The sequence below is a fragment of the Lagenorhynchus albirostris genome, chromosome 13, assembly GCF_949774975.1.
Source record: "Lagenorhynchus albirostris chromosome 13, mLagAlb1.1, whole genome shotgun sequence".
Lineage (NCBI taxonomy): Eukaryota > Metazoa > Chordata > Mammalia > Artiodactyla > Delphinidae > Lagenorhynchus > Lagenorhynchus albirostris.
In genome coordinates this window covers 55,531,539-55,546,893 of record NC_083107.1, presented here as the reverse complement: position 1 = coordinate 55,546,893, position 15,355 = coordinate 55,531,539, and the positions used below count along the sequence as shown (strand labels likewise).

The following is a 15,355-nucleotide window of genomic DNA, read 5'->3' as shown; positions in this document are numbered from 1 at the left end:
ACTCGCTTCTTCTATACAAAGCCTTTACCCAGAGGACTCATGTCCTAACGGTGGGATGTCAGCAACGCCAGGGTGCTCTGGGCAGCCTCCACTCAGGTCAGCCTTGCCTCTGTGCAGGGTTGGGCCTGGCCATCATCACCACTGCCCACCACGTGGTAATGCACACTTGCCTTTCTCAGAGCCTTTCTTTTTTTTCTTTTTTTTTTTTTTTTTTTGTGGTACGCGGCCCTCTCACTGCTGCGGCCTCTCCCGTTGCGGAGCACAGGCTCTGGACGCGCGGGCTCAGCAGCCATGGCTCCCAGGCCCAGCCGCTCCGCGGCATGTGGGATCTTCCCGGACCGGGGCACGAACCCGTGTCCCCTACATCAGCAGGCGGACTCTCAACCACTGCGCCACTAGGGAAGCCCTCAGAGTCTTTCTTTGAGCAAGAAATAAATATATGGAAAGTGCGGAGATAGAAAAGTCAATGGAAAGCCCGGTCCCCTCTTCCTGGGTTTTGGGAGGGAGGGTCTAACAGGGAAAGGCCCGAGTATATGGAAGCCCAAAGTGAAAGAGTTCAAGATCACAGTGAGGCCAGAGAGAGCCCCAGCGTGGATGCAAGTCTTCAAACTTGAAATCCCACATCTTCTCCCCTGTACACCATTCTACTTCTAGAATATTCTCAACGTGCACAAGCCTTTGAGGGCTTTAAAAAGAATAACCAAAGTTCAACTCAGAATCCAGTGTTTTCTCAGCAGATGCAGTCGGTGAAATTTCTCATGCACAGGACGTCCCCGTAGTTCTGAGTGGTTGAAGAGCCGATGTTAGCTCTGGAGTCCTCATCGTGGACGCCCGCTCAGACCCTCAGGGTTGCACCTTGCCACCACCATGCCCAGCCCACACGTCCTACATCTTGCCTCTGGTTACCTGGGCTTGGTGATCGTGGAGGGCAGGGAGGGTCAGAGCCTCCACAGAACCTCACACCACGATTCAACCAAGCCATGTCCTGCCCACGCTCACCACTCTCAGTCCCACCCCTCCCAGGAGGAACTCGGCTTCCATCAGCCTCCAGAGCTCTTTCCTCAGCTGAATTCACACGCTCCCGCACGGGTAGCCTACCCCTTGCTAGCCAGTGTTAGAGTTTACAGTGCCCTCTGTTGTTCAACTGCCCACCAGTCTGTGGAGCTCTGAGGACAGGAGAACCACGTCACCATGCTGGACCCAAGGGGGTTCCACAGGGCTGGGGCAGGAAGGTCTGCGGGGTCTGTGCCATTCAGAAGGAAACGAAGACCCTGGTTACAGTCAGCAGAGAGACCCGCAGGCTCAGGAACTGTGTGACTCAGTGAGGAAAGCGAAGGCTGAAGATGAACCAGCCACTGCCTCTGGGCTTCCAGAGGAGAGGTTCACTGGGCCGTGGAGAGGCGCAGGCTGTGGCCTCGGCAAGGTGTGATTATCACTCCAGTTTTACAGACCTGAAAACCGAAGCCCAGGTCACAGCTGCAAAGGGATTTAATGAGCATTCAAACCCAGCCCTAACTTCCAAGCCTGTTCTGGAGGGAGAATTGCTGTAAGAGGAATCTAAGTCAGAGTCAGGGAGCCCATCCTCTGAGTGTGTGCCAAGCTCAAATGGAGGTCCAAAGTGCATCAAACCTTCTTAGAAAGACTCACCAACAGGTAGCTAAAGGGGTGGTAAACAGCTGCTTCCTCAGTGGAGTGAGCCTTGCCTCCAAACCTATATCAGGGGGGCAAAAATGGCCAGGCTCAGGCCTGCAAAGTAGAAAGGGGCATTTGCAGCTGGGGGTGGAGAAGTGGTGGAGTGCCCTGAAAGGAATGGGGTAGAGAGTGAAAGCCGGAGGCAGAATCATCCTCCCCCCAGATGGCCCTTTCCACATAGCCACCTGTGTCCCTGAAAAACGTTCAGCTCCTGGGAACATCTTGTTCCCTTCCTAAGGAAGCTGGACCCATCCCTGCCAACCCCAAAGTCTACGTTCTTTCCACTCCACTGCACAGTCAGTGACACCAAGATCTAGTGCATGGAAGAAATGCATTCGCCCAACTGAAGCCTCAGGTGATAGGACCAGAGGAGGGAGGTGGGCCCTTTCCAGGGCTGGAGGAGTAGGAAGCAACACGAAAGGGCCTGTGTTGCCACTGGTCCCCCATGAGGTTCTGGAGGAATTCTGGCCAGTCTTTCTCTTTGCTCACTGTGTGATCTGGGCCGGGACGACTCCCTGAGCCTCCATCTCCTAACCTGCAAATTTCAGATTTATGACACCTGCTTCACAGGAGTGTCATGGGAATTGAACGAAATTACAGACATAAAAGTCTTAGCCAGGGCTTCCCTGGTGGCGCAGTGGTTGAGAGTGCACCTGCCGATGCAGGGGACACGGGTTCGTGCCCCGGTCCGGGAAGATCCCACATGCCGCGGAGCGGCTGGGCCCGTGAGCCATGGCCTCTGAGCCTGCGGGTCCGGAGGCTGTGCTCCACAACGGGAGAGGCCACAACAGTGAGAGGCCCGGGTACCGCAAAAAAAATAGTCTTAGCCAGGGTCAGCAAACAGTACTTAGGAAATACTGATACCGTCATTGTTATTGTTATGAGTGAGCTGAGCCCTCCACTATCATCCAAGGCCTGGCCTACAAGAGTGTCCAGGTCAGCTGGGGAGGACCCAGGCACAGCCAGACTGTCCCCCGACACTCCACCTCCAGCACCCACACCAGGGAGCACTGCCGTTGCCTGGAGGAGGTGGAACCCGGCTCTCTCTCCGGGTCGGTGCCCTGGGAGTTGAGTGTGGCAGATTGAGTGTGGAAGAGGATTAACATGAAAGGATTAACATGAAAGCAGAAAATGGGATTAGGAGGCTTCAAGATAATGTGCCCACCCACCCCCATCCATGACAACAAGCTTCTTACTTTCACTCTGTGGCTTCTGGAGCCGGGAGCCTGTGAGGCTTGGTTGCCCCCTGCTCCCAGGGGAAGAGCCGGGAAGAGGCTTGGTGGGCTCAGAACATGAGACTTTTAATCGGCTAGGAAGGGGGGCCCAGCTACCTTTATGTGCACTTTCTCGTCTAATCCTCATGGCAGCTCTGTGAGACGGGGGATGGTCCAGAGAGGTGAGGAGGTGGGATTCAAGCCTAGGTGATCGCCCCTGGAAGCCTGTGATCCTTCCCCTCTACCCACTGTCTCGCCCGGGAGCATAGCGCCCCCTGAACCCACAAGATCAATGATCCGCCCAGACCTGCCTCTTCCCTTGGGAAGGATTCCCAGACTCACACTCTGCCTTTGATGGGGAAACCCAGAGGGCAATTTAAGGAGACCAGATCCACTTCTCTGGCCTCATCCCATAAGGGTGAGGATGTCCCCAAAGAGCCCGACCTACTTTAAGCACCGCCTTGAGGTCAGTCGTGCAGGACTTTCATTTCCCTCGTTCACCTCTCTGTGAATGCAAGCCAGGGCTACAGCCTTGGGCGGGGGAAGGAGCCACATCAGTGCCAACTATGTGAGGGAGATGGACCACGATATTTCTTAAAATTACCTCTCAAGCTGTAGTGGATCCTTGATGACCATGTAGGGAGAAGTTCATTTTCCACCTCATTCCACAAACCAGATCAAGGCCCCTTTCAGCTTCCTTTTTTTTTTTTTTTTTTTTTTTTTTTTTGTGGTACGCGGGCCTCTCACTGTTGTGGCCTCTCCCGTTGTGGAGCACAGGCTCCGGACGCGCAGGCTCAGCGGTCATGGCTCACGGGCCCAGCCTCTCTGCGGCATGTGGGATCTTCCCGGGCCGGGGCACGAACCCGTGTCCCTTGCATCGGCAGGCGGACTCTCAACCACTACGCCACCAGGGAAGCCCCAGCTTCCTTTTTTAGGGCAGTGATGACTTGTCCTCCTCCTCCTGCCCCATTTTAACCAACCCCCCGCCAGCCTCTCGCCTGCCCTCTGCTAGCCTCATTCCAGCTCCAGCAGGTTCCTCCTGAGGTGCAGTAACCAGACCTCCCCTACCCCCCGCGTCGATCATTCAGGGTCTCAACAGGAAATGGAGAGCACAAGGAACATTGGATATGTTTACAAATACGTGGTGGGTACAAGGGAACCCCATGGGGGTTATAACCTGGAACTAGTGAAAATAGAGTTGTTACCATCTCTACCCAAGGGAAGGGAGTAGGACCTGCTACCAGAACCCAGTAGGAGAACCTAGGAGGAGTCAAGTGACCGAAGGACACAGCCAGACAGGATGACCTCACAAGGAGGGAGCCCAGTCTCCCCTCACTCTCCAGCCTCCCTTCCCCCACCCCTCCATCTCCTGCTGAGCTCTCCTTGAAGCCAGAGGGAGCTTGATGTGAGGTCTGTAACTGTCAAGCCTCTAAGACAGCAGGGTGGAGAAGGGCAGATTGCCGATGGGGAGGGGCAAGAGGAATACACCTAGCACTCCGTCCCACTTCCTGTTTGAGCTTCCTGTTTGAGGAAAGGGCAAGAGAAGACTTCTCTTTTTTTTTACTCCCAGTTCCATTCTTAGATATCCAGCTCTTTGCTGTTCTGTTTGGATAAAAGAACACACGGGACCAAACCTTCAGGGAGTCGTCTACAGCATACATTCTCATCAGGGAGACAAAACTTGGTTCTTGGGAGATGAAAAAATCTTAGATATCATAATGGATGCCTAAAGAGACATGCAATATAACTGAGCTACTAAAATTCCATGGGGGTGGTAGCATTTAGGAGAAAAGTATCCACAAGAGTATTGGATGGGGATGTGGGGCATGTGATAATGAATCATAGGTTAAGAAGCATTGGATCAGAGTTGACCCAAAACCCTTTCTTGGGCTGTCACTGAAAGCTTTGAATCTGTCACCCTCAAAAGTACAGATTATATTCTTTTCTCTAAACTGATATATACATTTGTGTGTACTCTCTGTGCCATCCCTAATAAAAACAAAGTGAAATTTGAGGGGTTTTTTGTTTTGTTTTTTTTTTGGCTGCATTGGGTCTTCGTTGCTGCACACAGGCATTCTCTAGTTGCAGCGAGCGGGGGCTACTCTTCGTTGTGGTGCACAGGCTTCTCATTGCGGTGGCTTCTCTTGTTGTGGAGCACGGGCTCTAGGTGCGCAGGCTTCAGTAGTTGTGGCTCATGGGCTCTAGAGCACGGGCTCAGTAGTCGCGGCGCATGGGCTTCATTGCTCTGCGGCATGTGGGATCTTCCCAAACCAGGGCTCCAACCCATGTCCCCTGCATTGGCAGGCAGATTCTTAACCACTGCGCCACCAGGAAAGCCCAAGTTATTTTTCATGTAACATTTTATTCAACGTATCCTTGCCCATGATGAACATCTTGGGCCATGCAGGGACTCCTGCATCTCCCTGCAGCTTACAGCCTTTGGTTGGTATTTTCCTACACAAAAGAGCTCGGGTCATGGGAAGCCAGGGTATTTCAATGCACACTCACTCGTCTCTCTAGTGATCAAGCCACAAAATATTTCTTGAATGCTAGTCACTGCAATGAATAGTCAAATATCAGAATACCCCCTGCCTTTTAGGAACTCACAATGTCATTAGAGATGTCACAAAGATGGACAAATTCAATGGGGCAACATATGAGCTGTGACTCTAGAGCAATGAGATCAATTTCCACATGTGGCTTATGAAAGCAAAGGGCTTGATGATCACATCTCAAACCACTAAGGGCTAGTTAACCTGGTCCCCCAGGAGTACCAAGTCCCCACCAGGAGCCCCACTGTTAACACTGTTCCATCCAGAGGAAGGCTTATCCTTACTCTGTATTTCTTATCTGAAAGTCAGTTCCGTTTTGTCACCAGACATTCCCCCCTGCCCACCCCCATTCCCAAGGCAACTCAACAGGCTTTGGTGTGGAGCCTGTCAGAGGCTTCTTGAAAGTGTAAATAGAGTGTGTCTACTGTTTCCCCCCTTATCCATACACTTCTTTGGCCCTTCAAAGAGCTCTAGTAGATTAGAGAGGCACAATTTCTCCTTACCAAAGACAGGCTGCCTTTCCACAGGAGGAGGAGTTTCTCAAGTGCTCCATAATCCAGCCCTTAGAAGGTCTGCCGACTGGCCTGGCAAGGGAACAAAACTTGTGGGCCATTTCCCAGAAGCCCTTTTGATGACCTTCAGATCTTCAGCACGGAGGTCAGTCTCAAGAAAGGGCTTTCATTTTGTCCTGCCCTTCCATAAAATCAATCTTATTTATTTGGGGAAAGACACGAGGCAAGATAAAACACACAGTATGCTTTGCTTCCCATTGCATGGAGGTTTAAGGCCCTGTTATTCATCTGAACTTGAACAGGAGATAGTTGTGAGATTATCTGTATCACATTTCATTTTATGACGTATCACCTTGTTTACACCACTCTTTAGGTTGTTTACAGGACACAGATTACCCTTAAATGCTCTGGTCTTGTTTCGTCATTTTTTTCTCCCATCAATAAAAAATTTTAAAGGCAGCCATTGTTCTAAGAAATGACTACTGTACTTGGGGCACCAAGATACTTTAATCGGGAAAGACAGCTTGTCTTGTATCTTGGCCTCCCCTATCTTTTTGAACCAGGCTTTGATGCGACGCGGAGTTTTCTGACTCCATCGTTGAACTATGCAGCATTTTTCAGTTCTTAAGAACAAATGAGTTTCTTCTTTAAACATAGGCCTCTGCTTAGCACATTTAGTACTATTTGACTTGGGTCTCAAGATAGTGCTATTCCTGGAATGGACTTCACATGCTGAATTTTTCTTTTTTAATTACCCACACTCCTATCACATATGCTGAAGTGACCTTTTTTTTCCCTATAGCCTTTCCAACAATTTGCTGAGATGAAAAAATTTATACAGGGTCCTTTCGGGTTAGGAATTTACAGGTTAACTCTTTCATGTGCAAGTCATATAACTCATTCATACTAGTTCTGAAAATATATTCCCAGCAAATATGGAAAGGTTGGGGACTTCCCTGGTGGTCCAGTGGTTAAGACTCCACATTTCCAATGCAAGGGGTATGGGTTCAATCCCTGGTCGGGGAACTGAGATCCTACATGCCGTGCAGTGTGGCCAAAAAAAAAAAAAAAAAAAAGGAAAGGTTCAAATGTACACAGATGTTCCTTGCAACATTATTTAGAATAAGGAAAAGTGAAGATTATACAGCAATATGATAAAACATGTAAATTATAGTGTTAAATGAGAAAAGGAGGATGTAAACCCAGACATATAACTATATAAAAATGCAGTGGAAAGGGACTGGAAGGAATACACACAACTCTTGTAAATAGTTGTGAATACCACAATTTTGCAAGGATGACAAACTAGTTTTTTTTTTTTTTTTTTGCGGTACGCGGGCCTCTCACTGCTGTGGCCTCTCCCGTTGCGGAGCACAGGCTCCGGACGCACAGGCTCAGTGGCCATGGTTCACGGGCCCAGCCGCTCCGTGGCATGTGGGATCTTCCCGGACCGGGGCACGAACCTGTGTCCCCTGCATCGGCAGGCGGACTCTCAACCACTGCGCCACCAGGGAAGCCCCTAGTTTTTTTTTTTTAATTTTCTATACTCTTCTTGTATGTTGTTATGTTGCTTGATTAATAAAAATTGATTTCAATTAGATCATTGTTTCAATGGATTAAAGGAGAAGCTCAATCTTTTTACCTAAAGTGGTACCAAAATCTCTCTCCCATTTTGTTTCATAACCTCCATTTAAATTGGGCTTTTGGAAAGTCAGCTCCACGAAATCTCTTATTCATAAAAGGTGTTTGATGGCTTAAAACAGGAGCTGAAATCACAAATGACTGTAAGTCCAGCAGGAAAGGGAGTTGTGGTGCCTGACGCCATCTGGAGAACTTAGGCCTGAGGGCATAGGTATTTCAAGGGAGCTGGAGTTTTCTGTGATTCTCTTGATTTGTGCATTTTGGCCACCAATCCAAATTCAAAACTAAAGTAGAGACATTTGTGGGCCAAACAGAACATGTCTACAAGCTGGACTCAGCCAGCTGGCGGCCAGTTTGTGACCTCTAGCATGAAACCCATTTCTGAAGTTACAGCCAACAGCTTGATTTCTGAGTATTTAGCCACCAAACCTCCTGTGTTCTCTCTCCTATTGACTCTTCCCCAGTGAACCCTGTGCCACTTCCTGCTGTTTGATGAGGGTGATGAAGGATATTAGTACTCAAAGTATGAAGGCTTGTGACTCTGTCCCTAGTTAGAAGCATTTCTCTTGCCAGAATGAAAAAGCTGGCAACATTTTTAATATTAATTTGTGTCTCCATCTGTCACTTACATTTAGTGTGGCTGTGAGGAATGGATTTGATGCTGTTCAAATACGCCCAATTTCATCCTTGAGCCCTTCACAGTTGTCAGATGTACCAGCCAGGCCCAGACTCTGTTTCCAGCTTGTTGTCAATCAGATTTGAGCAGTCAATGTGTTTATCAGTTTCTTCCAATACCACTGCCCTGACACCAGTTACCGGCTTCAGAGGACTGACCTCAAGATGTAACCTCCTGGGCTTCCCTGGTGGCGCAGTGGTTGAGAATCTGCCTGCCAATGCAGGGGACACGGGTTCGTGCCCCGGTCTGGGAGGATCCCACATGCCGCAGAGCAGCTGGGCCCGTGAGCCACAACTACTGAGCCTGCGCGTCTGGAGCCTGTGCTCCGCAACAAGAGAGGCCGCGATAGTGAGAGGCCCGTGCACCGCGATGAAGAGTGGCCCCCGCTTGCCACAACTGGAGAGAGCCCTCGCACAGAAACGAAAACCCAACACAGCCAAAAATAAATAAATTAATTAATTAATTTAAAAAAAAAAAGATCCCGCAAGCGTCACAGTGCAGCCAAAAAAAAAAGATGTAACCTCCTCTTCTGCTTCATCTCCACTCTCTCTGTCTCCCTCTCTCTCTCATCCCTGGCTGCTCCTTTAGCACCATGACTGACCACAGAGGGATCCTACCTGCTTTTATGCTGGCCTCTGCTTCCGGTCTCTCAGGAAGGGGCCCAGGCAAACTTGGCTTCTAGAAAACGGCCCTTTTTCCTGCAGTGACCCCACTGGCTTTGCCACACAGATCTTCCCACTGTTCTCTGGAATAGTTGACCCTGGACTTGCAGCAAGGGGCAGCTGACGCTCCAGGACTGACCATCGTTCCCAGTCCCTGCTATACCATGGACCATCTGGCCCACCACAAAGTCAATGGGATGTCTCTGCTGCCCTGGGGCCATGGCAAACTGCACCAACAAGATCTTCTAGGAAATGGTACATTGATCAACTAATTAACCCCCTATCAATAAACAAATGAGTTGAGTCTCCCCAAGTAGCCAGCTTGGCTTCTACATAGAGACCCACTCCCTCCTCCCCGATCCAGGACCTACTGTGGTTACAAACGCTTCCTATTAGTTCTTGGTTTACTTGGGCACTGCCGATGCTGCCAGATGTTTACTTTTAACGTGAGAATTACACTGCTCTTTTGGTTGGGGGGAAGGAGGGGGGAGCTCCAGGCTGCGGCAGCGTGGGGCGAGCAAACCCGTCTACAGCCCAGTCACCTGGGGCTCCTTCCCTCTCCCCTCCAGATGCGGCCCAGCCCACCACCCCATTTTGCCAAGTCAGCAGATCCAGACTATTCCGAGCATGGAGGACCCTGCAGGCTCCGGAGGCCAGACGGCGGCACACATGGCCCACCATGTGGGGCACACGTGTGTAACTCCGAGGTCATGCCTGGGCCCCACCAGCCCTCCCTCTCGGAGTGGGGCTCCTCGCCACAGAGTCCCCTTCTCACCTTGGCTCCCCGTGAAACAACTCCTTCCTTGACAAGACCAAAAGGCAGACTGCCCTGTTCAATGATTTGGACCATCTGTAAATGACACGTTGGGCAGTTATGGCTGTGGAAGAACCCCAAGACTACCATTGGAACCCCACAAAGCCTGATCCATTTTGCAGCTACAACCCCGTTGCCTGATCCCATCACGACTTGCAGAACCCAGTAGGATTTGTGGGATCTTGTGCTCCTAAGGGAAGCTGAGGCTCACGGCAGAGGCCAGAGCAGAAGAACCAGCACCTTCCCACCAGGGTCCAAAGTCGTCCAGAGACACGACGGGCAATTACCTACAATCCATACCCCTTGAAGGAAAGCTTCTGATCCCACATCACCTTGCCACCATTATCTCCACTGCTGGAGAAGGAGGGGAAGCCCTTCTCATTGGTCCAATCCATCCTCCTTCTCCCTTCTGCCCTTCTTGAGCACTAACAACCTAAAGGCTAAAAATCTCTTCTCTTTTTCTCTCTTCTTCCTGGTGCACAGAAGGCAGGATGGAAAAGGAGAAACTCATAACCAGCCCATACTCCCAAACAGAAATGGACCTGGGAGGAGAGAGGGGTTAGCAGCAGCTCTCAGCCCATCCCAGACAGGCTGGAGGAGCCTTGCAGAGAAGAGGCCCACGGTTGGAGCCACACATATTTATTTGAGGAAATGATGTGACATCAGACTAGTCAGAGTATGACTGAGTAGGCCCACATACAAGATTTTCTTGAGATTCCTAGGAACTATACCCCTCCCATATCTGTGCCATTCATCCCAAACTCAGCAATGACTGAGAGCTGGTAGGAAAAGGGGAGACTACCCTGATAACTTTCTCAAAAACCTGTTTTTCCAAGACTACATGGGAGGCAGAAATTACAAACTGTTGTCTCAACCTGAAACGGTGAACTTACCCCTCCAACCCATCCTTCGCCATTTCTATCGCCTGCAAAAACCCACAGTATATAATTATTCAGTTGGAAACTGAAGTGCTTCCAATCCGGTGCTCATTTTTCCTTTCCCTCTCCCATAGCTACTCCTGGACAGGGCTAAAGCTTAGATGATCTTCAATACCACCTCCTCTAAGAAGCCCCTCTATCTTTTTCCTCAAAGACTCTTGCCACCCCCAGGGCCTGCTTTCCTTTTTCTCACAGAATCGCTGGCCCTTCTGAGAAGGCAGATCCATCAGTGAACAATTTATTTGTACACACACATATTCCATTTTCCAGCTTTGGTTAACAACTTTACCACCAGGTGACTCCCTGAAAACTTTGAGGGGCCCAAGGGAGGGGACACAAGGGAAGAAGGGGCTGGGGACACACAGGGAGGAGTGGGGGGTGTGCGGCTCTGGTGGCCCACCTCTGAAAGTGACCACGAGTGAGGTTATTCCAGGGTTGTTCTCAAAAAGGAACAGGAAGTATCCAAAGGTTTAACTGAGACTATGGCCGTAAACTCCGCCCATCCCCTATGGGTCCTTTGATCCTAGACCAGGGAGAGGTCATCAGAGACAATAGAGAATGTTGCGGGGACCTTTGGACAGAGTTCGTGGGTCATCAAGGAGGCACTTTGGTCTGGTGGTTATGAACTTGAACTCTAAAGTCAAGCACCCTGGTTCTGAATCCTAGCTCCATAAATGATGCCCGGTGGGACCCTACACAGATTCATTTTTATCAGTTGGTGTTCGTTTCTTCATCTGTGAAAAGGGGCTATAATAGTATTTACCTTCTACGCTAGTTGTGAGGTACACCTACAGTAATGCTGGTAAATCATTGAGCCTGTCACATCATGTACTATTTTTTTTTTTTTTTTTTTTTTTTTTGCGGTACGCGGACCTCTCACTGTTGTGGCCTCTCCCGCTGCGGAGCACAGGCTCCGGACGCGCAGGCTCAGTGGCCATGGCTCACGGGCCCAGCTGCTCTGCGGCATGTGGGATCTTCCCGGACCAGAACACGAACCCGTGTCCCCTGCATCGGCAGGCGGACTCTCAACCACTGTGCCACCAGGGAAGCCCATGTACTATTATTATTATTGTCTCTTACTCTGGGTTCCAGACCTGACTCTCTCCAAGAGGTCCTGAGGGAAGATGACCATCTCTCTGGGGATCAGTGTGTCAGGGCCCATGCAGCCTCCCCCAGCTCTGTATTCAGCCAGATGTGGCTCTGTACACACAGCAGATGAGGCAGGCTGGGAGGGCCGGGACCGGACGGGACTACCCATCGGGCTGGGGAAGGTGCTGGTAGGATGGCCTCAGCTGCAGCTGCTGGGCAGCCGTCCAGGGTGACAGGCAGAACGCAGCGTGCAAGGGTGTGGAAACAGACAATAGTCTGCAGCTGGGGAGGTGGGTGAGTGGTGGATCTTCTAGCATTTGGTAACAGGGTATCTCTACCAGCAGGTGGGCCACAGAAGCGGAGCCTGAAATCTAAGCAGGCAGGCAGCCTCAGGAGAGTCTGTCAGCAGATCCCAGCAAAGGCTATATCTGGTGGGGAGAGGCCAGAGAGAACAGAGCAAGGCCCCAGGCCTCGAAGGACAGACAGGCAACCAAAACAAAGCTGCAGGCCTAGGACACAGGGAGAAGTGGCATTGCTAGGACTCGGCCTCAAACCCAACCCGCAGGGTGGGAGAAGGCCTGCATGGGCTGATAGTAGGACAGGTCCTGATGTGAGCCAGCCTGACCCCTGATCCCTGGCCAGAGCCAGGCTGATCGCCAGGGTAGTAGGTGCAGGCCTGAGACTGTGATGTCCCCACGATGTGGGTGCAGGAGAGGGAAGTTGGAAGTCATTACAGGGTAACTCCGATCTCTGTCTCTCTATCACACACACACACACACACACACACACACTCTCTCTCTCTCTCTCTCTCTCTCTCTCTCTCTCTAGCTACTACTCCAGTTTTCCCGGTTCTTGCCCTTTTGACTACTTTTTCTCCCCCAAATCCTGCCTGCTGATAAAGAACCAAAATAGGTTGATCAACTTTTTTTTTAATGAAAAGTCCAGTCAGTCCATCAGGGCCTAAGAGCTTCTCTGATAGTCACCTGGCAAGTGACTTGCCACTAGGCCCCTGCTCTGTTCCCCAATGGAAGGAGCAGGCTGCAGCAGTGAACAGGGAGCTGGACCCAATTAAGGAAGGACGGTGGGGGTCCCCGTAGCCCCTGACTTGGGTTCAGCTCTTGCTTGTCTCTTTTTTAGGCTCAGATAACGCCTCCATAAACTCTGCTCCAGACTCATGTCTTGCCAATGACCCTGAAGACTTTGTCTTGGAGACTAAGTGATCTTGGGAGCCAGGTTCAAGGTTCATCTGTGGCAGACCCACATCCTTACAGACGTGGAAACTGCACCCGTACTCATCTGTGTAAGCTGTTAAGCCTCACACTTGCACATGTACATTAGCCCCTAAGCCTTATGTACACACACATATTTATACTGTTTCTCAACCCAAACACATATTCTTAATCACTGGCCTCCGGAGTGCAAGGGCACAAGCAATGGGAGTGGGCCCCATATCAGGGAACCTCATAAGGACAATCATTAGAGCACCACGCCCCAGCCTCTGGGCATGTCAGCCACGCTGTCCCTTTACCTGCCCCGGCTGGGCCTCTTCTTCCTGCTCAGCAAGGTGGTCTGAGGAGTTAGTGACCTGGACTTGGTGGGAGCAGGCCCGGCTGCCTTCTCGCTTTGCGCCCAGCTGTATAGTGCAGCTACTGGTGTGCATAACATTCAGATCCCTCTGGAGCTGAGCTCGCAGACTCCATCTGGAGCCAGGGTCACAGGACCCTTCCCACCTCCAGGGCTTCCTGGATACGTAAAAGGCAGATGACCAGTGATGTCAGTCAGAGGAAATTTGATAGAGAGAAGAGGTTACACAGGTGATGGAAGAGCTAAGAAACCACACAGGGATGCTAAGCCCATCCAGACGTGAGTGACAGCAGGAAGCCATTTCTGCCCCAGGGCTGGAGAAAGATAGGAAAGAGAGAAAGTGAGGTCACCAGAGTCCAAAGCCAGGGCTATCCCACGGGAATCACAACCACAGAGAGGGGTCGTCTGATGTGAGCTGGAGCCATAAAGAGATCCAGCTTCTGCTAAAGACACCTTAGGAAGCAAAGAGAAAGGAATATCCCAACTTTCCCCCTCTTAACCACCTTCTAACCTGCTGCCAGGCCCCCCACTGGGTGAGCTCATCTGGAAGCCAAAGGGCAAAGAGCCTGGGAACCATAGTCCCTGCAGAGCAGCCCACAAAGGTCAAGGGACAGTCTGAGCGCACCTAGGCGATGGACCAGCAAGGCCAAGAATGATGACCCAGCAGGCCTCGGATGGGCCTGTGGCAATAGTTTTAGAGAAACGTTAGAACCAGCTCCCCGGGAAGCAGCATCCTCCTCAGTCCTCTCGCCGCACAGAGATGGAAACGGGCCAGCCGCCTTGACGCCCCGTCAACGTGCACAATCAGGTTACTCTGTACATTCGTCACAGCAGGGGACACCGCTGAAGGAAACTGAACACTGTTTGTAAAGAAAGGGTGGCCTCCCTCAGAGGCCATCTGGCTTTGTGCCCTAGTTCGGGGCTGGGCTGGGTCCCGGGCCCTTTGAGCCATTTCTTTTGTGGAAAAGGGCATGGTCTGTGCCTTGGGGAATGGCAAGGGATCTGGCTGGGGACTAGGAGGGAGGCACTGTCCAGGGTACCAGGGCACTCAGCACGCCTTAGAGGAGACCTGAGATCCCCCTTCTCCCGTCCCCCGTCCCAGATCACCTTTGGCCCAGCTTCCTTCAAGCCTCTTCCAGTGACTCACTCAAGACCTTCAGCCTGAGCTGGGCATTAAGTGCATGTGCTTCTACACCCCCCTTTCCCTCCTACCCACACCCCAGAGCGTGATATGGAAGCCCCTTTGTAGAAGCCTTCAGCACAAGGGTCCTGGGAATAAGGGTGAAGGAAGAGGTAGAGTGGGGAGAGGAAAAGAACATTCCTAAGATTCCTAGATGCTTTTCTGGCCCCGGAGAAGGAAGGTTTTGCCCAGCATGGATTTCAAGTCTGAATATGAGCCCAAGACAACATACGAGGATCCTCCCACCCGACCTGGGCCCTCCTTTGGCAATCACAGCCTAACTTCTGCTCAGACATTGTCGTTGGCTAGTTTTAGTACATCTGTGTTTCTTGTGTCCTCAGATGGTCTGCAAGTTCTCCACAGGCAGGAGTTCCAGCTGCAGAGCACAGAGTCCAGCCCAGGTCCCCCCTCCTACCATGCTGCACAAATCCTTCACAATGGGTCCTGCGGGGGACCAGCTATCTGATTTGCCAAGGCCCAGTGCAAAATGAAAATACAGCGCTCCTTGTTAAAATTATTAAAAATTTCAAGATGATGACAACAGAGCATTGACCCAAGCACAGAACGCTTCTAAGTGTGAGGCCCCATGCCACTCCCCTGGTCGCACACCCGCGGAGCCTGCCCTGGGCCCATGTGGTGTGAGTAGTAGCTTGCCTCCAAAGATGCCGCCATCAACACCTCACTTCCCTCTGCCCGCATCCCACTCCCGCATCATGAGGTGGCGTCTAAGTCCTGTCCCTTGAACGGACTTGACCAACAGAACGCAATGAAAATGACATTCTTGTACCTCCATGACTAGGT

General features: G+C 51.2%; 1 long non-coding RNA gene across 1 annotated transcript; it reads left to right on the top strand.

Moving 5' to 3' along the window:
* The first annotated feature begins 11,626 nt into the window (after nt 1–11,626).
* On the top strand, nt 11,627–15,089 carry LOC132531215 (uncharacterized). The gene is made up of 2 exons (XR_009544045.1): nt 11,627–13,090; nt 14,896–15,089. It is a non-coding gene; the product is annotated as an uncharacterized LOC132531215 (long non-coding RNA).
* The last annotated feature ends 266 nt before the right edge of the window (nt 15,090–15,355 follow it).